Genomic DNA, 27,711 nt, shown 5'->3' with positions numbered 1-27,711 from the left:
AGGGTTGTCAAAATTTTTCCTACAAGATTCACACCCATTCACATATTCATCAAAACTTTCATTTGTTCCTCAAAAGACATTGCTGTGTAATTACCTTAAGACTTCACCTGAGAAAGAGATGGTGAATTGGACTTTTCTCACATGTCAGCTCCCATTGGTTGGTAGTAATTGCTATTGTTTCCAAGTCTCTGACATTGTGTCCAAAGGTATAAGCCTTTATTTATCAGTAATATTTGCTAGCGAAATGGAAACAGTAGTAGGTAGTTCATAAACTACACATTTGCCATCTATGTCTAAGTATTCTGACTCTTGTTTTTGAGTCTACATCATTAATTAGGAGCCCATAGACTAGTAAGTATCTCTTGTCCCGCACAACAGTTCCAGAGCCTCAGACCTGACAAATGGCATAAGAGGAAAGCTGAAGCCAGATGCTTTTTTGGTCATAAGTCAGTCAATTAATCTGATTTTGCTTACTGTTTATTTATTGTCTAAAATATGTCTTATACGATATAGTGGTTCAGATTGATTGCTGAGAATCGTGTGGCCTGTGACTTTTTGCAAAAGATTCCACTTCTCAGCTCTAACTTCATATTCTTATGATTAGCTTCTTCTAGCACCAGAATCAAGGGCAAAAGAGTTGTTAAGTAACTACTGGAATTTGAAAGAAGCATGAGAAACATTCTATCCTATCAGGACTCATTTATACTCTGAGCAGATTCTCGTGGCCATGTACACTAAATGCATAAATTTTCAGGTACTTGCAAAATGCCAGGGTCATAAACCTTTTTAAAAAACAAAACTTATTTATTTTCCTTGAAAATAAAGGTTTTTTGTTCCCCATGGAAAATAGAAAAAAAAAATCTCAAAGAAGAAAATAAATTTTAAATAAAGATCCACCCATGATCCCACTTGTCAGAACCAACCAATGTTTTACTGTTGTACAAGTTGAAAACACATATACTCAGGATAATGTCATATATATAATCTCATTCTGATTTCTTCAGTTACAGCATAACAAAAGAATTTCCTGCATTATTATTAATCTTTGCAAGCCTCACTTAAAATTGTTTTCTATTTTATTATATTCCTTTATCAAAATGTACTGATTCATTTTCCTAAAATTAAATTATTTTCATGGAGAGAAGGGAGGTGCTAAATTGCTATAAATCTTCGAATAAGCAAAGACAGTATTATTTCAGTGAGATTATTCATGGACTCTTGGCATCTTAAACCTGCAAGACTGCCTTAAGTAAATGGATTAGAACACTTTTCTTTTGTAGAAGAGGAAATAGACGCACCATTTTCTGACTTGTGTATGATTATCCAACCCTCCAACAGTAGAACCACATTTAGAACCCTGTGCTTCTCGCAATTACAGAAACATCAAAGGAAAAAAGAACTTTTCATTAGTTAGGTAGAGGTTTCCATCCCTTTCTGAAAGTAGAGTGTTCCTATGAAACCTTTTGTAAGCTGAAACGGAACAAGGCAGAATGTATCCCCTGCTTTGCTTTTTTTCCCACTTTAGTACAGTAACAGTTTTCTTCATAAAAGTGAAAATTCTTTTTGGATTTATTTTTTTAAAAATTAAGTTTTTATTTAAATTCCAGTTAGTTAACATACAGTGTAATAATAGCTTGAGGTGTAGAATTTAGTAATTGAGCCCTTTCATACAACACTCAGTGCTTATCACACTGGGATGGAGATCTTAACCAACAGCTCAGCTAGGGAGGTGAGCCAATGTAATAAGCATCCATAAAATTCCAAGACTACTCACCTGAGCAAAATATTTCTATCACCACCACAGAATACAACTCACCTGCCTATATTAGGGTTGGAGATGAGCAGCCTGAGGTTAACTCAACTTCAAGGTATGATTAGCAAGTGAATTGTACTGGTGTCTGTGGGAAAGACTTGATTATAACAAAGCTTTGTTCCATCTTCTGCATTGTTCAACTCTTCTTGACACTATTAGCTTCAATGGGAATCATTTCTGATGTTGTATTTCCTCATGTGTTTGAGTGAAACATATTCTACTAGACAGTCCTTTGTAAAAAGAAAACAGAATATTTGCATGTCTGGGGGTTTCTAAATTTTCTGTGTTATATATATAATAACAGCACAGGGCAACCGTTACCCAGCCACCTAGCTACCTCACGTGTCCCCTAGGCTTGGACTCTTACTGTTCTTTGAAATATCCTTCTTGGACCAGAAGTGGCTATCTTTAGAGAGAAGAAAGGACTACTAACTGATGTTCATGACACTAGTGATAAAGCTACATGGGATTTTGGTGATGGACAGGAAAGGACAACCTTTCTTGCCATTCCTATTGCTAGTTTGTTGTATGTTTCTGAGATCCCCTGTTACATGCCTATTGAAAAATGATAAAGTTGGGATGGCAGGGGTAGAGTGGAGGGAAGGTACACTGTCACTAAAACCCTGCAAATTTACTCTTTATATAAATCCTAGGGTCCGAGAGGTGGTACTGGAAGAATGATTGGGCATCTCTGTGAAGGGAATACTCCCCATTATTGGATTCCTTTTATTCATTTAATAAATGTTATTAAGTCAGGCAATGTTTTAAGCTTTAAGGATTCTGCAGTGAGCAGAAAAGAAAAGCTCCTGCTCTCAGAGGGGAAATTCTCTGGGTGTCATGTTTTTAATGCTGGAGGGTAGAGATGGTGCAGGGGTCTCTGAATAGGCTTACCCCCCAGACTTGCTCCATTTTCCAGTTGCTCAGGCCAAATCTTCAGAATCAGCTTTGATCTGCTCACTACCCCTTCTGACATGCTCTACCTCCAAACAGGTAAAAAATTCTGTTGACTCTTCATTGAAATCTAACCAGAATCTGACCATCTGACTACTTTGACCCTATTGCTACCTTCCTGGTTAAAATCACCATTATTGCAATAATGACATCATCTCCTACTACCTCTCTTCTTGCTCACTGTCTCCAGCATAGTGGCCCAATTTATGGCTTTCAGACTGGCTCTTTCCTCTTCCTGGAATACTTCTTCATCAGATACACACTTGGCTAGTTTACTTCCTTTAAATCATTGTTCAAAACTTCTCAGTGACACCTACCTGAACTATTCTGTTGCTCGCTATAAACAGAATCCCTACCAAGTGCAATTTATTTCCCTTAGTCTGCTCTACTTTTTTCCATAGTGTATAAACTCTTCCCTTTCTAACATAATAAACTTTGATGATTTATTGTATTTAGTTTTTTATTATCTACTTCCTCTTACCTATGTAAGATCCAGCATTGGATCTTTGTCCATTTTGTTCACTGATGTGTCTCAGGTGGTTAGACCAGTGCTAGATGACAAAGAATTATTTCCTACATCCAGAGGTCCAAAAACACCCTGAAATTGATTGCAGAATGTACATATGTGATTTTCCAGAAAGCAGTATTTTATTAGATAATAAAATACTGATAGATAATTCCTTTTATTAGATAATCAAAAGGAATTGTGATCAAAACCAGTTCTAAAACCACTCTATTATGCTTAACCTGTAATGTGGTCAATTTGGGGATTTCTTGGAAATAATTTACTTAGGAAAAAAAAACATGTGAAATCATGACAATGTGTCTTATTGGATGGTTTCTTGACTCATGTACTGGCATGCCTAGAAATCTCCCTTGTGAAGACCAGTTTTAGAAGAATATGAAATAGAGGGAGAGAGTGTGTGTGTGCACACAGAAAATATTGGGAGTGTCTTTCTTAGTAAAAAATCTAAAGCATGAATGATAATGATTCTGGTAACTAATAATGCTATGTTAATAACAATGCTAATACTCATAATTATTGCATGTGGAACTTTTCATTTGAAAGTCTCCAGGTGCTTTATAAACATTAATTAGTGACATTTCACAACACTCTGGTGAGACAAGTAAGGATTATTATACCTATTTTATACCTTTAGATAAAAGAGTTTCTAAAGGTCGTATAACAAGGTAAGAATAGAAACTAAAGTGATACTTGGAAATCCCCCTCCCCCAATTCCTGTTCTTCTGCTGGTGCCTGTGGGGTTTGAGTCTTGTTCTTTTAGAATTGATTCATGGCCATAGGATCTGGTGCTGTTGGAATATTGAAGCGATCACAGAGAAATACAGTGTTCTATGGTGGCCTCAGAGGATTTGCGGGAATTCAATGATGGATCTATTGTTTTGTTTTTATTCTAAAAGAACTTTTCAAAACAGGAAATATTCCCTTTGCCATTCTTTTCCCGTCGTTGTTTTTCCTTTTGCAGATTTGACTTGCTTTTTGCTATTTTCACCCTGTCCTGTTCATTGCCTCTTCAGTCTCACCTGGAGCACATGCATTCTAGTCCCAGCCGTCAATGCCACTAAATAATCGGGGGACCCAGGCAAGTCCCTGAGCCCAGCAACTGAACCATAGTTTCTTCATCCATAAATGAGCACACTGGCTTTAGCATCTCTACGCTTCCTTTACAATGAGAATACATGGTTCAGTAGGGGGAACTCCTTTGAGAGGATCCCTTCAAGACAGTGTTCATGTTACAGGTATAATAAGGCAAAAATCTATTGCAGGGATGCTTTGTCAATCTAGAAGAGAAGACTCTAAATGTCTTGTTTTTAAAAATCATCTGAAACAGATTTTGTGTCCATTTTCATTCGCTTGAGACTCTTCTTAATGATGAATCCAAAGCTTTGATTTTTCTCCTGGACTGGTTAGAGAAAACCAGGTTGGCCTCGTGTTCCTCTTTTTGGGGCTTTGAGAAAAGAGTACCTTTTCTTAAGAAAGACTCTGTTACTTACACTTTACCCTCTTCTGTTTTTGCTTCCTTAGGAACCTCCTTGTCCCTCCCAGGGAGTGTCAATTCACATCTTAATCATTTTGCGTGTAATCTCATTAGGGATAATCCCATTTGCCAGTGTCAGTATCTTTCCTTGGTACTGAGGCAGGGATTTCTATCATTTGTTTTGGAAACCCAATCCAGCTAGAGTTAGAAATAGAGCAGTCTTAGCTGAATTCTTCCTCTGACTTTTGATATCAACATTAGAATATACAAGGTGATTCTTTAAACCATCACACTAAGTTTTTATCAGTCTTAGCAATAGATAGAAAGGGCATAATTTAAAAAATGTTGGTTTTGTGGGGGTTTTTTTTGGCATCTTAAATGAAGGAAATATTTTGTTCACTTACCAAAAGATCTAAGAGAACTTTAATAAATGAATCTAGTAATTATGTCCTCTTCTGATTACTCTGTTGTTGTTTGTGGGAATATAAATACTTTAAATAAACAAGAGAACAAACAAAACACACACACACACACAAACAAAAGACCTCCTTCCCTTTTTCCAATTTGGACACTTGCCTTAAAGTGATTCTCATCAGACAGTCCTGAGGTGATAAAATCCCAGATAATTCAAGCAACCGCATTTGGTGGTTGAGGGCGTCTTTCAAGGAGGCCCAAGATCAAGTGCATGTGAAGCTGGACGATGTGAGCAGGAATCCATTTTTGCAGGAAATGCCAATCCATCTGGCTCTCAGTTTGTCATGACATATAGTGCGTTAAATGTGTGAAACAACTCTTATGGAAACCCCAGCTCTCTCTGCTGCTCCCCTTCCCCAATAGGCAACAAATTCAAATCCTCATATTCTTAAAGTGGGGCGGGGTGGGGAGAACAGCAGTCATTCTCATTTGATGGTTTGAAAAAAGAAAAGATGTCGGTACCACTCACTGACTGGCTAATGAATAATCAGATTTCACAGCATGAGTGCTGGGGTGGTAATTTGGTTGCACGCCATGCTCCAAACCCATGGAATAGTGCTTCATTAATGTGAAGACCTGTATAATCAAACAATTAGCAGTCTCTCTGCAATGAAAGCAGCTTTTCATCAGCATATATACTTCATCGAAAGATGAGTCCCAAATCAGTGGATCTGACAGCAACTAGTCTTCCACTAACTCAGCAATAGTAACGTGAAGGATAACGTGGGTGTTTTTCACCCATACCTTTAGCTAAGGATCCTACGAAACTTTTGCTTCAGGATCAGTGAATGGTAGCAAACATTTGCAGGGAATATGAGATTAGGAGAATATTTTCTAATTTTATTTATATAGTCTCCTATTTTATAGTTTCTGTGTTTTTCCTTGCTTTACGTTTATTAGAGTTAAGAACCTTGGAAAGATACTTCGAATTATCATGGAAGAAGAGGAACTCTGATCCTTCTTTTATTTTGCAGATTCATATCAATGATTTGTGTGTTCATTCTGATATAGCTTATTAGCCTCCTTGAGACTTTCTCTCTGTAACCATGGAGAGAGGGTGCTGTTTTATGGCGGGCTCTCTCATTTGTGTTGTTGACTAATTCACATCAATGGATACCCAACAGGGCTGTTCACAGAACCAGGAGGCAGAGACCTTGGGGTCCTGGTGCCCTATGGTTTGGAGTCTTGTTTTACACCCTAAACAAGGGCTGAATATATTGGGTTGTCTTCAACATATTGCTCAAGTGTCCAACATATTGCTCAGTGGCACTAAGAAGTGCTCAACTTCTCAGTGAGAAGTACTAACTCAATACTTTTTTTAAAGGTAAAATGTAAAGTATCTCAAACTTCCATGGATTTGCAATAGTTTTATGATTGGTTTGGCTATTCTAAATCAGGGACAGCAAACTTTTTCTTCAAAAGGCCAAATAGTAAGTACTTAGACTTTGCGGGCCAACAGGAAAAGCAGAGTTATTATGTTATTATGTAGGAACTAAACATGAAATACTTTCTTAGTGTCTTTTTATTGACTGGGATTAGTAATGGACCAAGACATTGAGTTTACCCAGGATGAATTCCTGTTCAACTGATGGATCATGGCACTGACCAGGTCAAAGCTTGGTATCTAATTTCTATATAGGTATGATGATTTCACACAAGGGAATAACACTGCTGCATGGCCATAATCTATATCTTTCTCAAGTGAACTCTCAAAAAACCTGGACAGACTGTCCATGGACGTATGGTTGAGTCAAGGATGACTAGTACCAATCTTTAAAAGAGCATGCCCTTCATAAATAAAATCTCAGACCAGATTCTGGATTTGAATATTAAAACAATTCTTTGCAAACACTGTTACCAGCAGGTTGAAGCAAGGGTTTTTCAAGGGCAAGCTATTTGCTAGCTCCAACATGGATAATCTAGTAGAAGGTCCATCTTCAAAGGGTGCTGGTGAATGGTTTGATACGGCTATCAATTGAGATTTCTGCTGGCATCCCCATTGGATGTTGTTCTCTACCACGTTCTGTTCTACATTCCTTATTAAAAACTTTCATGAAGACAAAGAAAATATTCTTATCAAGTCTGCAGATAATGAAAAGTCTAGAGAGCTCACAAATTCAGTGGATAACTGAGTGAATCAACAAAACCTCTACCATTTACAGACACCATGAGTCAATTCAACAAAATACAATTTAGCTGGGGTAAAGGTACAATTTGTTATTTAAATTGAAAACAACTATGACTAATTATGCAAGTCCTGGATGGGAAAGTCCTTAGAAAAGCACAAATAGAAACTTCAGTTTTTAGTAGTTTCAATGAGCCTCAGGGTCATTAACATTAACTATGACGATGTTTGCAAAATTCAATTACCTAAACAAGTTCACTGAGAATGCCAGATTTTACTCTGTTCCACTCATGGCATATTTAGATGGTGTGTAAAAAAAAAAAAAATGTAGGGGCACCTGGGTGGCTCAGTGGTTGAGCATCTGGCCTTTGGCTCAGTGGTGATCCTGGGGTCCTGGGATCGAGTCTCACATGGGGTTCCCTGCAGGGAGCCTACTTCTCCCTCTTCCTATGTCTCTCTCTCTCTTTCTCTCTCTGTGTCTCTCATGAGTAAATAAATAAAATCTTTGAAAAAAGTAGATAAAATAAAAATGTGTTTGATAAAGATCAACTGCCAAGTCAGGAAAGCAAAATTCACTTGTATCACCATGCTGAGAAAGGACTGTTGAAGACATTGTAACTCTCCTCTCAGATAAGGGGTTCCTACCACAGACCCGCTGAACCAAAATTCTTGAGAGGGTGCCAGGAAATCTGCAGCTCTAAAAATCTGTACAGATAATTGTGATAAGAAATTGGACTAGGGCAGCCAGATCATTAGTGAAAGAAAAATCCATCAAAGCAGGTAAAAAATAATTAGTTAAAAACTCATCTCTGATTCAGTATGTTTCAGTAACGATTTCACTTTTCTTCCATTTGTTTCGGAACCGTAACACTGGACTGTGGTTCCCTTATTCAGGGATGAAGAAGTTAGGGTTTAGAATTCTTTCTCTATGTGGACCACCTAACTGCTGGTTGATGGGCTCAGTCTACAGCCCTGATTCTAACTACTTTCCATAGAGAAATACATAGGGATTATTGAGTCTAAGATTTGGCTGCATCATCAATAAACCTATCACTCTCTCCTCACAGAACAGTTCAAAATTATTTTTTCCCACCCACAGCTAATCAGCAGGAACGCAGGAAAGGAAGTACATATAGAGAGACACAACACTGAAGGGGTTTACCATTCTATGTTGATGTGAGTATGTGCAACCATATCCTATATGTAGGATAGCTAAATGATCAGATCGATGTCTCCTATGGAAATTCCCTTTTTAACTGTCACCTAAGCTCAAAATCTAAGGCTTCTTTCTTTTACTTGCTCCTTACATCTAGATATTTACAATTTCTGATTGATTCTACCTCCAAAGTGTATTTTTTAGTCTATCTGTTACCCCTCTGTTCTCATTGTTTTTCCCCTGGTAAAAATCTGGTGGAATGTTAAGTTAGCCTTCTACCTTATAATTCCTCATCTCCCCTTCCCAAGGCTGTGTAATTCATCTTCTTAAAACAAGGCTTTGGTCCTTTTGTGGTATCAAAAACCTGTGAGATGAAGTCAGAGTACTTAGGCCTGCCCTGCATGATGCCACAAGTTCAGATTCCAAACTTTTGTTTATTAATTCATTCAAAAATAATTAATTGAGCACCTACTTTTGACCAGGCATCATGGTAGCAGAGTTTAAGATGCAATTTTACATATGATCATACAGATTCCATGTTCTTGCTCTAATTCCTTTGCCAGTGCTGGGTCTCTCCTACCTCCCAGTCTTTGAATATTAAATACCATCCAACTGTAATGTCTTTAGTCCTTTTCAAAGCATTCCCTGATCTCAACAATGAGAAATAATCTATTTTTTAATCCCTATGGTGTACTGTTTATGGCAATTATCACTTTTTAGTAGTTTGGATACTTAAACATATCTCATCTGCTAGGATAAAATGGTCACTAGGAGTAGAGACCAGGCCTTGTGTATCTCCACTGCCCCTAGAATGGTGGCCAATAGCTAAGACATTACTTAACACATATTTGTTGAAGTAAAAAAAAGCAACGAAAGCAAAAATAATCAAGTGGAACTACTTCAAACTAAAAGGCTTCTGCACAGCAGAATGATCAACAAAATGAAAATCAAAATCAAACTACCAAATGGAAAAAAATATTTACAAATCATATATCTGATAAGGGATTAATATTCAAAATGTATAAGGATACTATACAACTCAATATTAAAAAAAAAAACACAAATAATCTGATTGAAAATGGGCAAAGGACTTGAACTGACATTTGTTCCAAAGAAGATATACACATGACCAGCAACAGCTACATGAAAAGTAGCTCGACATCATTATCATCAAGAAAAAGCATAAACCACAATGAGACATCACTTCACACCTGTTAGGACAGTCAATATAGAAAAGACAAGTGCTAACAAGTGTTGGCGAGGATGCAGAAAAAGGGGGAATCCTCTTGCACTATTGATGGGAATGCAAACCATTGCAGTCATTCTGGAAAACAGTATGGAGCTACATTAAAAATTAAAAATAGAACTACCCTATGATTCTGCAAACTCACTTCTGGGTGTGCATGCAAAGGAAGTGAAATCACGGTCTTTTATTTTTTTTTAAGATTTTATTTATTTATTTATGAGAGACACAGAGAGAGGCAGAGACCTAGGCAGAAGGAGAAACAGGCTCCCTGTAAGGAACCTGATGTGGGACTCAATCCCCGGACCTTGGGATCATACCCTGAGCTGAAGGCAGGCGCTGAACTGCTGAGCCACCAAAGCATCTCAAAATCACTGTCTTGAAAATATATCTGCATCCCTATGTTCATGTCAACACTATTTACAATAATGAAGACATGGAACAACCTCACTGTCCATTGACAGATGGATGGATAAAGATGGATATGGATATACAATAAAGTATTATTTACTTTTTTTAAAAGTTTTTATTTATTTATGATAGTCACAGAGAGAGAGAGAGAGGCGCAGAGACACAGGCAGAGGGAGAAGCAGGCTCCATGCACCGGGCGATGTGGGATTCGATCTCGGGTCTCCAGGATCGCGCCCTGGGCCAAAGGCAGGTGCCAAACCGCTGTGCCACCCAGGGATCCCAAGTATTATTTACTGTATAAAAAGAAGGAAACCTTGTCATTTCTAACAATGTGGACCAAACTCAAGAAACTCAAGGGAATAATGCTAAGTGAAATAAGTCAGAGAATGGTAAATCCTGTACGATGTTACTTTTACATGGAACCTTAAAAAATCAAACTCATAGAAACAGAAAGGGAGAGAATAGATTGGCAGTTGCTGGGGGAGTGGAAAGGGGCAAGGAGAGGAAATGGGTGAAGGTGGTGAAATGTACAAACCTCCAGTATAAGATGAATAAATTCTGGGCTCTAATGTGCAGGATGGCGACTACAGGTAACAGGACTGTATTTTATCCTTGAATGTTCTGCTAAGAGAGGAGATCTTGAAAATTCCCACCACACACACACACACACACACACACAAATGGTAGCCATGAGAAGTGATAAATGTGTTAACTAACCTTATTTTGGTAATCACGTCGCAATATGTATGGAGATCAAATCACCACACTGTACACCTTAAACTTACATGATATTATATATCAATGATATCTCAATAAAACTGGGAAAAAAATAAAAATAATTTGCCTGATACCAAGATACCAAAAAAAAAAAAAAAAAGGAGGATATTCATTCCAATAAAGAATGCTTCAATTGGGTTAAGGGCAGGAGCTTTTGATTCATGACAAATGGTAATCATGAAAAGAAAGGACATAAACCCTTAATTATTTAAATAAATGTATGCCAGGATGGCTTGTCGAGGCCAGGTCATAATTGAAGTCTCACTCTCCTCCTGAACACAGCCAGCTCAGTGTGTTGTCAGTGGTCACTTTCTTTCTTTCTTTTTTGTTTTTTAAAAGATTTTATTTACTTATTCATGAGAGGCAGAGACACAGGCAGAGGGAGAAGCAGGCTCCCTTGGAGGAGCCTATGCAGGCCTGGATCCCAAGACCCTGGGATCACGACCTGAGTGGAAGGCAGATGCTCAACCGCTGAGCTACCCAGGTGCCCCCAATGGTCACTTTCTAAAGGGCTGGACATGGACCCTCCAGGTTTCTGTTCCTGCACACTAGAGTCAGTGGAAAGTGAATGTGGGCAGTTCGAATTTCAGTCCACTGCTCAGGTCTGTTGACTTCCAGCCCAGCACTAAGGCTATTTGAATGTATCAGATTTTATATGTCAGTGATATGGAAAGGGTTACACTGGAGGCAGGCAAACCACATAAAACGGACATTGAACCTTCCTGTTCTTCAAGGTCCTTTAAATGCCTTGCTTCTCAGCCTCCTACTCGCCCCTCATCCAAAATAGTTAGCTGACTTTTAGTTTCTGTCTCCTTACATGCTCAGCTCTTTCCTTCCCCGAACAAAGTGGAGAAGGCAATCCAGTTATTCTCTCAAAGGTATCTTTGCCCATCAGTCAATAGCACTTTCTTCTTCCCCGATTACAAGGAATTGAAAATGGGACTGGACTCTGGAAAACGCTAAAGTGCCACAGGGTTAGGGGTTGGTCCTTTTGACCCTGTGGTCATCAAACTAAGTGTATGATCCAGTGGTGGGTTGCCCAATTTTGACATAGTCATGTTGCTAGTCATTTCTAGTTTCTAGTTCAAAGATACAAATAATGTAGCTTAAAAAGTCATTTAAAAAATTCTTAAGGTTTTTGCAGAATGTAAAAAATATGTATATTCTCTTTTTCTCTCCAAGGACAAAGGGGAGCACAGAGCTCATTGCGTATCTGAAGGAGGTGGACACACAGCCACATAGCCAGGACTCCTGGAAATGTAGGAATCTTCCCAAAATATAGGCTTCTTTATTTTTCTTCCTATTGCCTTCATTAGTGGTGGCAAAGGAGCAACATTTATTGGTTGCCAGCACGCCTATGAAAAACAAAAGCCAAGTCTTCTCATGCCTCTTTCTGTACATCTCTTCTGCTCTCCGCTCCCAGCCTGGGAAGCTGAGAAATTGAACCTAGACATTCCATGGGACTGACTGGGTTAAACCCAGGCCCCCCTAAGCCAGAGACAGTATTCCAAATCCTTATCTTTCTCCCTCCTGGAATTTGGCCTTCTGGAAGAGTCTACACACTCTTCGCCTGCTCATTGCCAGGGATGGACCTCACTCCTTAGACTGCCTGCCTGGTCCTCCTCACTGTGCCCACCCCCAAACCTAAGCCATCAGAAAAAGGACAATGCTGCCCAAGTTAAAAATACTCATCCTCTCCGTGTCACAGGGATGTACCATGAGGCTGAAAGACAAATAGACCCCTGCTCTTTCAGCCAGAAGGCATATTTTGGGGCTCAGGGGCAGTGATTGGTGGACCCTAAAAAAACTGATTTCAAACAGGAAGCAGAGTAAAGAAAAAACCAAGGCCCATTATTTGTTTTTGGAGTGACAGCACAGAAGATTTGATGCTTTAAGGCAACAAAGGCACTGCAATGTTATTAGAGAGCATTACTTAGGGATGAAGCCCACACAATAACGGCCCTTCAAGATGTCTCTGAACACAGCAGCAGCCACCCCAGCCACACCCTCGTGTGGACACTGACCCAGCGTCCACATGGAGCAGCAAAGAACGCACTAGAAACGAATCAAGTGCAAGAAAAAGGAGAAGGTGCCATGGCTTCCCCTTTTGAGATTCACACACAAAAATCAGGCTTGACTTAGATCCAGACACAAGTTTTTGGGCAATAAAATTTAAACTTCTTTTGAAAAGTTCTTTTCAAAGATAGTTCTTCTAAAAATCATCAAGAGACCATTTAAAGATTGGGAATTTAAGCATTTATTTAATACCAACCTGCCAAACTCGAAACATACCAAAGCTCTCTAAACTGGATGATTTTATGTTGACATATCCATGAATATAATTCTACAGTGTGTGAATTTAAGAAAACAATGGGTTTAAATAGCTTCAGTGTATCACTGGAGGGAAATGCATTATTATTCATTTATAGTTGATAAATATTAAAACCTAGAATAAAGTTAAAGCTAGTCCTTTATCATAAAGCCCACCACTTTCTTTCTCCCACCCCTCTCCCCCAAAAATAAAACCAGGTGAAGTTTCATCTTTTAAAAATTTTATAACTAAAAGAATTTTTTTTTTTTGCAAAAAACTTAGGTTTAATAAATCATGGCCATGAGCTAACCCACATTTGAATCTAGAAAATGCACTTGGCATTATCCTTCTCTGTTCACATATATTTGAAGTAAATTACATCAAATTGTATTTGAAATACCAAACTGGCATTAATGGAAGCTTTTTTTGCTCCAGGCACCATTTTAAAATAGATGAGCATAAAAATGCAGTCTGCATCATTAAGTTTATATGAAACTAGTGAGAATAAAAATCACCATGTAAGTTCTAATAAGATGTGTTTTTCATTCCAGTTTAATAACCCAAGACTATATTCATCTTCCAGTATAATAAATACACCGAGAGGAATGTATTCTTTTGTGGGCTTAACATGTTGAGGTTCCTTTTTTTTTTTTTCAAGAAGATAGAGTTTTCTGGGAAGCTGGGTGAAGAAAATTCTTTAATATGGCAGTGCAGAGTATTATTATCATAAATAATTAATGTGCACAGCAGAAGAAAGCCGAGCTTCATTAATAATTCTTATTTTTAGTTGGCATAAGCTAGAGGTGCTGTATCTTCTTTCATCCTATCTATGTCAATTTCCTTGATTTTAATTTAATAGATGTTAAAAATTTTAAAGGTATGGTGCATTATGCAGTGGATTTTTGTTTTTGACTAAATAACATCCTATCGCTAATTCTTACCTGCCAGGATATTTTTAGAAACGGGCAAAAAAAAAAAAAAAAAAAAAGGAAGGAAGGAACAAATGTTGGGATGAGGCAAGGTAGAGTGGGCATCAGTGTCAGTGCCTTTCATCTCCCATTTCCCTCTGGGACCAGTTAAGATGCTCCTTTGATTAGAAACCTCAGGAAATATTAAGAAGCTCTGCCATGAATTTCAGCTCATCAAACTCGCCTGTTTATTTTTCCAATCCAGGGCTGATCCACCTTCTACATCCTGAAAACACAGACTCTCCCTGACACAACCTTGCATTTGCGATCAACTGCATCACTTGTCAAAACCTCCAAATCTTTGATAACTGGCATTTGTAATTTATTAATTTGGCGTCGGAGCAGGAAAGCAGCTAAGTGTTCCTGATTAGCACAGTGGAAGAAATAAAGAGCCCGCTACGGAGGGCAGCGGGGTTGTGCTTTACAAGGAGGAACAAGGAGCCTGCGTGACATTCCAACTTAGGAGGATTGCTACCAGCCTCAGCAACTGTGAGAGAGCCAGTCAATGTTCTTTCAAGGGGGAAATAAGACCAGGAAGAAGGGGTGATTGCAACAAACCTCGGGGAAAAATAATTCTGACATGAAACAACCTGAATCCCGGCGGGAGGCGTTGTTGTAGGCCTCCCTGCTGAACACCAGGGCTGAGATTCCTGTCCGCAGCCCCCAGGAGCTCGTTCCCTAGCTGGCCTTGGCCTCGCTGGCCTCGGGTTGCTGTCCATACAGTTCAGCCAAGGTGAGGGTGGAAACCCAAGCAGCGCTTACGATAGGGTAGGAGATACTCCTGCACCCAGTCTCTTGTATCAGGATAATTCAAACGCTTTGTTTAATACCATTTGCCTGGGTACGTATTGTTGGTCCTGGAAGTCACACCTGGCTGGCGGCCTCCTCCTTCCAGCTGCGCCCTAAGATGCAAAAGGATCCCGGGGCGAAGCAGAGTCCTCTACCTGCTTGCGGGATGGGTTTCCCATTTTCTAATTAACTGCGAGTTGTGGCATCAGGGATCCCAGGTGGCTAATCCTCACCAAGTTCATTGCTACCAGCTGATGGGACTCAGCAATCCGAAAGCTGCCTTGCATTTATTGAGCACTTACTATGTGCCAAGCATCGTGCTGCTTAACACATGGCATCTATCTACCTGATCCTCACTGTGAACCTTTGAGGGGCAAGTTAACATGATTTAAAAACCAAATTGTGGGCAGCCCGGGTGGCTCAGCAGCCAAGGGCCCGATCCTGAAGACCCGGGATCGAGTCCCACATCAAGCTCCCTGCACAGAGCCTGTTTCTCCCTCTGCCTGCTTATGTCTCTGCCCCTCTCTCTGTGTCTCCCATGAATAAATAAATAAAATTGCTTCTGTAAAATGGGCAACAATTTGGCTTGAAAGGTTCCATACCTTTCTATAGTCTGTCACATGCCAGGCTGAGAGTAGAAGCAAATCTATTTGGAGATATACATCCATATCTGTATCTTTATTTCTTTCTAAACATCGTCTATACCTACTATACATATAGGTGTATCTCTATCTTTCTAGCTATCTATTATAATGAAAATGAATTTGTGGTTAGCATCACTGGCCTTTAATTTTCGGTTAATTCATTATTAGCTGAATGTGAAGTGTTTGCATCTATTTGTCTTTCTTTTTCTTATCACACAGCATTCATCCGGACCACCTTCCTTTGCCATGACTTGGTGTGCTCTCCAAGTATACAAGCTTATCTTCACATCCGTAAGTGAGGAGTATTTAAAGAAAAGTTAATCTGACGCCCAAAGTACCTATCATCCCATGAATTTCGAATGCACCAGCAGGACCGCCTGCCAAGCCCAGCTCCACTGCCCCTGTCGGTAGGGCAGTTTACCTGCAAGCTTGGGACCAGCTTTAATCTAGAGTCTAGGTCGGTGGAGCCTTGGCTGCCCTGCAGCAGGACGTCAAGTTCGGGCGGGGAGCACACAGCCTGTTTTGGCTCAGCCTCTGCTGTTAGGTGACATGCTGGCCATTCTAAACTTAACTGACTCTCTTTGACCTCGCAGACTCTGAACCTTTTCAGTAATCTTTGTGTGCTTGCAGGTGTTCCTACAAACACAGTTCCTGGACTGGACATGCTCTGACCTCTCTTCCCCCCAACACCACTCACCTGGCCGTATCACTAGTACTTGCTTTGCTCTTCTCCCAGGTGGGCCGGCTGTTTACAATTTGATTTCTGCTGACCCAGTTTCTGAGCCAGGCTACACATTCCCCAAGAGCAGGGGCTAGAGCTCTTGTTCAGTGCTTGCACATAGATGGCCGTCAATAAAAATGTGTTTATATGAATGAATGAATGATTGAATAAAGGTTGCACTGTGGAAGATGTCCCATCCCTCCAGGCTAGCTGATCTCCTGCTCCCCAGCCCCACCTCACCCACCTGGGGTTATTATTGCCCTTGAGCAATGTCAATTAGAAACAAATTGAAGTCTCCACTGTTCACTCGGCCTTGGTCTGGCTGCTTTGGTCTTTCGCATTGGAAAGATCGTCCCTTTAGGCAACGCCTGTGGTCCAAGCACCTGGTTTGCACACTCCATTGTGTAGGTGCCCCTCATAACCCTGCAGAATGCATTGTTAAGGGCATGCTCTGAGATTAGTATCTCTCTTTAGAGCTCCCCATCTCTCTCGTTGGGTGACACAGTGAGATTACATTACTCTCCCTGGGTAATATCTTAGAATTTCCATGGCAAAGACTCCAATGAGATAAACACACCTGTGCTTTAATTGTGTGTTTGCTTCAAGAACAGCAAGGGAGAAAAGTTTTTTTGTTTAACGCTCCCAGGGTCAATCATTGGCAAAGGAGAAAAATGATGCTGGAGGTGAAAGCTGCCAGTTGGGTAGTCTCAGTAGCCATGCCGAAAAACAAATAAGAATTGCAGCCTGGTTCCAGTCTCTCCCCAGTTTGTCTGGCCCAGCGATGATCTCTGCATTGCAGAGTATTAGATTACTCGTAGTAAATGTGTGGTTGGAAGTCAAGGGGTTGATCTGGGAAGGAGTGCTTGTACCACATGTGAAAATCCTGACCTCAGACACCTTGGGGTCATGAAGAAAGATGTGTTCCCGATGACCAAAGTCAAAGCAGGCTGAAGAACTGCTAGGGAATGCTATTAGGAACAGGGAAATCTTGTTTAACTTAATGAAATTTTTGTCTGGCTTAGTTGGAGAATGGTACAAGCTACTCAATAAAACACTTATTTAATAGAGATTATGCGTAGTGATTAAGAGGATGGACTGCAGACCTCAATTGCCAGTGTTCAAATCTTGACTATGCCTTTTCCTAGCTGTGTGATCCTGGCAATATGTTTAACCTCTCTGTGCCTCCATTGTCTCATATGGAAAATGGGGATACTCTGAGGGATGTGATAAGGATTTAAACAAATGATATATATGGGAAAAAACTTAAAAGGTTACATGGACTTAGCAAATACTTAATAATGAACAGGTACTAGTATTATTATTATTATTTGAATCATGCTTTTCAAGGAATTAAAATATAACACAATTCTCGTTTAACATTATTTAATTTTTCTTGAGTAATGAGTTCAGAGATAGGCATTACTTTGGTTCCATGACTGTAGTTCTGTTAGTTAGGGACTCAACATATCGATTTAAGCAGATCCTTCCCACATAGTGGGAATCGAGACTGCAAGTCCACACCTCACCCAGTGGTCATCCAACTTATATGAGATGAATTTGTACCTGAACTTCAATTTACTAATTTATGAGTCGTAATTTACTACCAAATGGAACGGATATATTTGCTTGGCTCAATCAATTTATTCCCTTCTTTTATGAGGAAACCAAATTAAGATGATGGCTGGTTTTGGAACATAGGGAGTTGAGTGATCTCTAGGGCATTTCTTGGAGAGGTGGTGACCTACAGAATTTATCCAAATGCACCTGGCATGTTCCACAACACTCTTGGTGCTCCAGTGAGCTTTGTCCTTATACTGGAAAAGAAACAATAAGAATTTATTGCTCTCAGGATCCCTGGGTGGCACAGCGGTTTAGCGCCTGCCTTTGGCCCAGGGTGCGATCCTGGAGACCCGGGATCGAATCCCACATCGGGCTCTCGGTGCATGGAGCCTGCTTCTCCCTCTGCCTATGTCTCTGCCTCTCTCTCTCTCTCTCTGTGACTATCATAAATAAATAAAAATTTAAAAAAAAAGAATTTATTGCTCTCCACCTCTGAAATCCATTTAGATCCATGCCTCTCAGGTCTGTTTGTCATGGCAATACCTCATCACACGTCACCCCACAGGGCTGTTCTCTCAAATAGGTTTCTGTTACAAGTGTGCACTAACTAAAACATCACTTCCTAATAATATCTAAAGGAGGCCCTCAATTCCAGTACTAAAATGCCCCAGAATCAGTCTGGAGTCCTACAACAGGAGAGGAGAGCTTTTTTCTCTTCAAAGAATGTCACTTTCTGATGTGTCCTGTCCTGGAGCAGACATTTTGGATGTCATCTGACTTTTGGATTAAAGCTCACTGCGCTCTATCATTGTTATAAGTATCAACCATCATTTTGCTGGTAAACTTAGAAATGCCATTTACTACATAATTTTTGTCATTAAAATATCAGATGGGCTATAGATTTACTATAGCTTTTAAACTAGTCAATAATATAAAATCTTCCAAGTCAGACAAGAAAGGGTAACATGTCATTCTTATGTTAACTTGGGTCTGTTTATTATTCCATTTATATCTATTCTAGCAAACAAAGAAACATCACAAGCATTGTACGTCCCTTTTTGGTAAAAAGTACCTTGCTCCAGAAAATTTGTTCCAAAAGCGATATAGCCAAAATGCGGTTTTAACAATATTTGTGCCGTAAAGTGTTTCATTTTTGATTAAAACGTATCACACTTGAGAAATGATTGAACAACTGGTTGGAAGTCACAAAAATATTAACTATAATGAGCTCATTTAAATAGAAACAGACGTGCTATCCCGCTGGTTGTCAAAAGTTTTCAAAGACGGTTTCTCTCGAGTAAGCAGGGTCCTGCAGACTGTGTCCATCTGTCTTCATGAAAGAACATTTTACGTACTATGGAAGGAAATGCTCCTGTGAAAACACCATTTGGAATTATTGATCTCTTGATCACTTGTAGATCTCAGTGGGAAATCAGAACAGCAATGGGCTCAGACGGAATCACCAGTGCCAAGAACATTTTTTTTTTAATTTGGATTAATAGGTGTCTGGAATAAAAATAAAATCATATTTATTAAAGAGGGAACATGTTTGATTCCTCTCTGAATCACAGGAAGGATTTTTTGTTTTTATTTTTTTTCCCAGTGCCCTCCTTGGTCTTCCCTTAACACAGTGAAAGAAACAGAAAACTGTACTGCTTATGTCTGCAGGTGTGTTCCCACTTCTTAGATCTCTGGCCTCGGCTGCTGTGGATGCACATACTGAAGCTGAGGACTTGGTGGGGTCTCTAAGACACACATTCTACACTCTTGCTTCGTTGTTTGTCACTGGCGAGTTAGAGGATTCTAGAAAGCATCAGGACTCAAGGGCAATTGTAAGATGTCTGGTGAGATAGTGTGTGTTATGTTGCTACTATCGCCTTAAACCTAGATCACAGAATTCCAGGGAAGGAAGAGAGCCTCAATATCAAATTCACTTCTCCCTTTTTTTAAAAGGTCTTATTTATTTATTCATGAGAGACACACAGAGAGAGACAGAGACATAGGCAGAGGGAGAAGCAGGCTCCCTGTGGGAGCCTGTTGTGGGACTCGATCCCAGGACCCCGGGATCACAACCTGAGCTGAAGGCAGATACTCAACTGCTGAGCTACCCAGGCATCCCTTCTTCCTTTTACATTAAAGAAATTAAGGCCTAGGGATGCCTGGGTGGCTCAGTGGTTTAGCGCCTGCCTTCAGCCCAGGGCATGATCCTGGAGTCCTGGGATCGAGTCCTGAACCAGGCTCCCTGCATGGAGCCTGCTTCTTCCTCTGCCTGTGTCTCTGCTTCTCTCTCTGTGTCTCTCATGAATAAATAAATAAAATCTTAAAAAAAAATTAAGGCCCAGAGAAGTGAAATGAGATCTTGTACATTATGCTCCCATTTTCTTTAGGAGAAAGGTCTCTATTTAGTGATGTAGAAGTCTGACTTTGTAAAATAAATAAAATGAAAAGAGGTTGGTTTTAAGACAATTGAAAAGCAACCTCAGCATGTTATCTTTTAGCCTCTTTTCTGTGGTCGTATAGATAGGTCTCTAGTATCTGGAGGTGCTCATAAATATTTGTGGAATGATTAAGTAGATGAACAGAACGGGCTCTGAATCTATATGACACATACCAAGTCCACAAATAGTGATGACGCATGTATGGGAATGTGCAAAATAATGTTACATTTCAGGAAGAAAAGACAAAATAATCTGTGTCTAACAGTTACAACTATGTACAAATGTATATTTGAATATTGCTGAAAGAAAGCCTGAAGAGAATGGGAAGCCATGTATGATTTAAGGTTTTCTGAAATGTTACTGAAGCCTATTATGTTAAAATGGATTTGGTTTCAGGATTCAGTTCTGTCTTGTAACTGTGGTGACCATTACTTTTCTTCACATTTTCCCTTTTTATTTTGCTTTAGGGGTGTGTATTGAGGGAAAACCAACCAACCCTGGGCAAGCTTTGCTCTATGGTGCTTTTGAGGAATACAGGAGAAATTTCTGTCTAGGTGGGGATGTTCAACTCCTGTTCATCTCCTTTGCCAGAAGGAAGATGCAGGTCTGGCTTCTTGGCTGATTCTCTTTTGAGACTCCCAGGAATGATTGCTAGGGTTCTCAGGGCCTGTCATAGGTCATTTCCACCAGGTCAGCTCAGAGCTGGAGTAGCATGTGAGAAAGAGCACCACCTGCTTTGCATATGCAGAACCCATACCTCCATCAGCCCAGATCATTCCTGGGTGCTGCCCACCCAGGCCTGTGTGCGTGTGCACCTGCGCTTCCTTCTCGTCCCAGGTTCTGCTCTCCTCACCTGTTCAAAGACACTTTCGTAGCCAATTCTCCTCCCAATCCCAAAGATAGTCTAGGACAAAAAATAAAACGACCCTTTCCTAAAAGGAGGCACAGCTAAGGAGGTGTGGGAAACAAAGCATAGGCACTTTGTGGAAAAAAAAAATAATAATTGGCAGAGAGGAAAGAAATGTTCGGTTACTATTTTTTTCGTTGGTTTTTTTTTTTTTTTTGGTTTTTGGTTTTTGGTTTTTGTTTTTTCCTGCTTGGCATCAGGCTGTCTGTGTAATAAGGATGAAATGGGTTTTAGAGGGATGAGGACCCAACAATGCTTGAGAGGCTGGCTAGGGAAACAGCCTCTAAGGCAGAGCCATTCAACTGCCTTCAGTCATTTCCTATTTTTAATATTAAAGGAATATGGAGAGAAACAGGACAGAACATAGCGTTCTGGGAAACCAGTAATCAAATGGCCTAAAGCTAATGTTTACTTTTTGGAATGTTTTATGAAGGCATTACTTGGAGATGTAAAAAAGAGAGAGAGCACCTAATAATAGCCTTTCAGTGGCGGAAATAGAAAAGCAGCACAGACATGATAATTGAATTTGGTTTGGATGGTCAAAATCTGTGTGATCCTACAGCTGTATTTTCTAAACCATCCGCTTGACTTTTAATACATGTTCTACGTTTTGTTTCCTTTGCCCATTGCTGCATTTGAAAATTGCTAATTACCTTACAAGCCTATTCAATTTTCCTTTGCTACTAATTTTTTCTTTCCCTCTTGCAAAGGAAGATGCTCTGCCATCATTTCTCCTCAGTCCTCAGTTCCCTCACCCCGCCGTCAGAGCAGCTCAACAGAGGGTTAGAGTCAAAGCAGATCCTGAAAAAAAACAGGAGAGAAAAAACAGCAAGCCCAGCTCCATTCCCCAGGCAGGTAGGTTGATGACTGCTTGCACTTGGCCCTACGTAATTCAACTTGATGCACCCTACAGGCAGACTAAAGGAATGGGGGTGATTTTATTGCACTTAATTCAAGATTAAGTACTATTTTAGTTATGGAATTTGGGCTCCAAAGTTGTGATGTCATTTCACTTTTATATTTTGAGTACTTCTTACGTTTTGTACAAACATTCATATCCCCAAACCCTTTTTGGAATCATCCAAGAGAAGAATCTCCATGTGTCCCAGTAGACATTTATTTGACCTTGGATTGCTATAAAGAGCAGTGCCATGTCCTTACTATAACTTAATATTGCTCTCTAATGTTTATGTTATGAATTCTGGATATCTGAGAGCTCATAAGATGACGCTGGAATTTGCCAACTAGTTCTATATATGTGGACCTGAATAGACGTGCAATATTAGGAAAATAAAAGATCTATTACAGCTGGACTCAGAAAGACTTATTGACTATGTTCGTCTTCTTCACTCTTTGTTTCTTGGTAGCCCAGAATAACAACTTTTAACATTTGAATAAAATGTTTATAAAGTCTTTATAAATATGTTCTCCCATTTGAGCTATACAATGTCATTGAATTAGAGCACCATCTCCTCAGAACACTGAGGCTCTGGTAGGTGAGCTAAGTTACTCAGGTTACTCAAAACAGCTAGTAAGGGATAGAGTTGGGACAAAGAGCCACTTATTCATTCACTCATTCATTCACCAATACCTATGGAGTACCTACTATGTGACAGGCGTGATGTTAGGTGCTGAAAATACAACCCAACTGCTGTCCTTCAAGAGTTCATCTCGTCCAGTGGAGATGACACATATACACTAAAAACTAAACATTTATTTACTTGCAGCTATCATATATACTATGAAGGAAAAGTATAGAGAACAATAAGGGTATAGAGTAGGAAGCCAATATTCATCAGTTAATTGCAAAGAACTGAATCTGTTTTAGCTTAGCTTAAAAGGAAAGTGATCTGTTAGAGGATAATGAGTTCACAGGAGCTTCCAGAGGGACTAGTAAACCAGCTAGGATGGCACTGCCAAGAACTACTACAGCAGTGGATGCATCTTCTCCAAAGAACATAAGCCATATCCAGACTTCACTGCAAGAAAGTTTAGGAAATATATATGTATCTGTTTGTTTAACTTTCTAACATTTGTATATGGGAAAGGCCCCGGGGTAAGGTTCAAGCTGGGTGTTAGGCAGCCAGCCCAGAGTACTGCCTCAAGATCCTAAGGCTATGGTTGGCTTCCCTAAGACTTGAGTTCAGCTGGCATTGGAAGGTTGTGGAGGAGTTTGAGATGATTAGGTGAAGGGACCAGGTCTGGAGGTAAAAGCATTGCATGTGCTAGGACAGCCTTTTGGAAGGTCCTCATGCACATAAAGCTTTAGGCATTAGGGTGGTTGAAAGAAGGTCGGTGTAGCCAGTGTATCAAGCGAGGTAAGGAGGAGTCATAAAGGATTTTGGGAACAGATTAAGTAGTTTTGAGTGCTTCCTAAAGCCAGTGGGAAATCATTAGTGGGTTTTCATCATGAGAGTTACCTAGGTCCTCTGAGTCTTATTCTGTTGATCTTTTCCCTCTTCTTCAAAGATCTTGTGATCTCATGGTACAAATTATCTCTAAATTCATTGCTGGACTCTTTACAGGAAAAGTGAGCTATTCTAAAAGTTAGCTTGGCCAATCTATTTAGGCTGAGGGAAAGCCACAAATTGACTCCTACATCTGGCAGTTCAGCCTCTCAGGGGTGATACTCATAGCTAATGAGGCCCACAATTCAGAACAAGGCCTGAGACATAATTTTATTTCATGTGAAGCTTGCTGCAGACCATGGTCTGTGATGGGCATGGGATGGGGGTATCTCTGAGACTCTCAGATTCTGTGACTACTCAGCATTCTCAGGATCACCTCTTGCTCAGTACTTCTGATTAACCATCTCCGTATTCAGAGTGTGGCTAAAGTTGACATCTTCGCATGCAGTGGTGTGGGGATTGGCCTCTTTTCTAGGCTAGAAGTGAGGGCAGTTAATATCCACCTGGAAACCCAGCAGAGCCTTGGCTCACACTAAAATCTCCCTCTGCTTATTAATAACCTACCAGAATTCTCACTGTCCTCTTTTATTAAATAGAGTTTGGAACATCTTAAACAAGTGACATCTAGCCTGTTATCTGAATTTTCTAAAACTCTGTTTTTTTCACTTTATACCTCTGAGTTCTTAGCTATCTCTAAAAAAATTCTCTGCAAGGGAATGCAAAGGCCATCCTGGGCACATATATTATTTGCTAATTTCAAATAAAAAGCAGACTTCTTTACTACTATAAATTAATTCCTCTTAAATATTATGAATCCGAACAGTTTTCATACACTTTTAATTTTTTGGAGGATGAGGGATGCCTGGTTGGCTCAGTGATTGAACGTCTGTCTTTGGTTCAGGGCTTGATCCCGGGATCCAGGATTGAGTCCCACATCGGGCTCCTTGCATGAAGCCTACTTCTCCCTCTGCCTATGTCTTCGAAGACCTCTCTCTCTTTTTCTGTGTCTCTCATGAATAAATAAATAAAATATTTTTTAAAAAGAAAAACATAATTTTATGGAGGATGTATATCAATAAATTACAGTTTTGGAGGAAGTGGAAGTCTGCAGCCATTTTATTTTAAAATTCTAACGATATCCTTTGGAATATTTGCTGAGGTAGACAATTTGATGCTACTGTCATAGATGGATAAAGATAGTTTTAAGCATATTTAGCCCTACTAATTGTCTTAAAATTTGTCAGTTGTGTATCTATAAGGTATATAAAGGCAGAGACATTTATCTGTCCAGTTCACTGCTCTGTCCTCTCTGCCCGAGGAACGTATTCAATTATTTATTGAATGAACAACAGAAATTGTTCAGTACTGAGTTTCAAGCTGGTAAAATAAGACCATATTTCTCTTTGTCTTTGTGAAGTTCTGAGAACCCTCCACCTTCTAAATGGAATTACTCTTGGGGTCCTGGGAGTGTCAAGAGAAACTGTCACAGATATTTAGAGAAGTATACTTGACCTCCAGAAAGTACATTAAAAATAAAAAAGAGCAAAAGAAAGCAAAATGTCAGCAGAAATAAAAGATATCTATGTACCTCTTTGTCTTCAGAGATGCTTGGAGATGCCAAACGGTTCTTCTTTAGGGAGACAGCATCAAGGACTTCAGATCTCTTTAAAGCCATGGATGAAATGCACCATGGTCAGTAGAAATAGAATCAGACTCCCTTGACCAAAGTGGGTTTAGAGGCCACAGCAGAATGGAGAGTTTGTATTGACAAGTTGTCTTGAATTGAGTCATCTGAGGGTGGCCTGTCTCATCTTGCAGCAAGAGACACACCTGGTCTATAAAACCAATCCTAACAGTTTCTACAAGAATTACTGGAGCCTAGATGATATTCAGAATGAGATGAGATAACAAGTTGATAAATGAATGTAATTCATTATTCTGATCTTCGTAAGTAATATTGTGTTGCTTTTCTTTTTTCTCTGAGAACTTCATTTCTGCCCATCACCTCCTGCTTCTAAAAGAGCTATTTTTTCAGTCCTGCAAATAGGGTCATGGTATAGGACCAAATAACCAATAAACCCTCCAATACCTCTGGGAGATTCCACTTGACAGCAGCTTCCCTATCTGGCAGAGATTGCTTCTGTGGGAAGTCTCTTGAGCTGCATGGGAATTTACTGGGGGATTTTTTTTTTTTATGTTTAATAACGATATGGACAAACCCAGTCTCTTCTCCTGGACTCTTACTGTCAAGCAAAAAAAAAAAAAAATACAATCATGTCCCAATTTGTCAGATATTTTCTTTTACTGAGACATAATATTCACTTGAGACATAATTTCACTTCATTTGTTAACAATGAACAAATGCTCTTTTTGATTTATCATTTTTGGTAAGAATGTTGTATCATCTTCTTTGTTGCATGAATGAACCAACAAATTGTGATCCATACCTACAAGGGATCACAACTCAGCAATTAAAAGGGGCAAGCTATTAATTCACACAATCACATGGGTGAATGTCAAATGCGTTTTGCTAAAGTGAAAGAAGCCAGACTCAAAGACTACATAATGTATGAGTCCATTTAAATGACATTCTGGAAAGGCAAATCTATAGGGATGGAAAACGGGTCAGTGGGTGCCAGGGATTGGGACTGGGGGAGGGATTGACTATAAAGAAGCGGCATGAGGGGGGGCACCTGGGTGGCTTAGTGGTTGAGCATCTGCCTTTGGCTCAGGTCGTGATCCCGGGGTAATGGGATTGAGTCTCGCATCAGGCTCCCTTCAGAGAGCCTGCTTCTCCCTCTGCCTGTGTCTCTGCCTCTTTCTCTGTGTCTCTCATGAATAAATAAATAAATAATCTTTAAAAAACAAAAGAATCAGCATGAGGGAATCTGGGGGGTAATGACACTCTTCTATATCATTGACTGTGGGGATGGATACACATCTCTATGCACTTAATCAAAACCTATATACCACAAAGAGTGAATTTTATTTTATATCAATTAACTGGAAAAAAGTTGTATAAAATAAATCTGCAGTCAAACATTATCAAGAAAGTAGGCAGCTTTATGGGTCGATCATTCATGTATAGAGACACTGAGAAGACTATGGGGATATAAAGGCATAGTCTTCAGCAATGTTTCCCAAAGTATGCTCTGTGGAACATAAGCGTCCCTAAATATGTCACTAGGTGATGCTCAAAAAAACAGGGGTGGGGGAGAGTTTCCAAGTTGCTCCTCCATGGAAGGATTTGGTGTCAAATCATTTGGGAAACCTTACATTCATTATCCCATTCCTCTTTTGGAAAGTTATGGTCTCTATTAATATTGGGAGAAATTCTATAGCAAAACATACAAACATAAGTAACAACTGCAGACAGAAATTTTAACTTTCTTTCCGTAGTTCTCAAACCTGATTGAAAATGGAATTCTGTTATTCATAGAACATCAATTAACCTCTAATGGACACAAGTTGAGAAATGCCGATCTGCAATAGAGAAGACATTTTACCGCAGAATCACAGAACCTTAGTACTAAAAGGAGCTCAGGAGGTCCTCCTGTTTTTTGGATGGAGCACAACCTAGCCTTTTTTTTTTTTTTTTTTTTTTTGATAGAGGAGAACATATCCTATTTTCAGGCATGACCAGTTCCTAATCTCATTTTTTTTTTTTTGGTAATACAGTCCATATTTAACAATTTTCTACATCATAATATTCTTCCTTAGCATAAACCTAAATGACTCTTCCTCTGATATGTCTCTCTCTCTCTCTGTGGACTTTGGAAACCACTCCTTGCCATATGCTGCTGTAACAAAGAGCTCGCCTGGGAGAACAGTGGTGATCTATCTCTGGGGATGCTCACAAGGATACCCCTCTTCTCTGGTACATGCCCAGCTAGCATGCCCATACTGTGTCCCTGTCCCTGTTTGGCCTCACAATCTGTGCAGGTCTGCACCCACCAGATCCTCTCTCCCGGTGCAAGGGAGACAAGCCTCGGAATGATAGACTGGAGTCTCCTTA

At 39.7% G+C, this 27,711-nt stretch overlaps 1 long non-coding RNA gene across 1 annotated transcript; it reads left to right on the top strand.

Annotated features, from left to right (window-relative positions):
• Positions 1–7,793: 7,793 nt before the first annotated feature.
• Positions 7,794–16,555, top strand: LOC112659776 (uncharacterized). The gene is made up of 4 exons (XR_003136497.3): positions 7,794–8,539; positions 12,133–12,209; positions 14,435–14,962; positions 15,882–16,555. It is a non-coding gene; the product is annotated as an uncharacterized LOC112659776 (long non-coding RNA).
• The last annotated feature ends 11,156 nt before the right edge of the window (positions 16,556–27,711 follow it).

Source organism: Canis lupus, chromosome 35 (genome assembly GCF_003254725.2).
Source record: "Canis lupus dingo isolate Sandy chromosome 35, ASM325472v2, whole genome shotgun sequence".
Classification (NCBI taxonomy): domain Eukaryota; kingdom Metazoa; phylum Chordata; class Mammalia; order Carnivora; family Canidae; genus Canis; species Canis lupus.
Note: the sequence above shows the minus strand (reverse complement) of the source record. Positions and strands in the feature narration are given on the sequence as shown.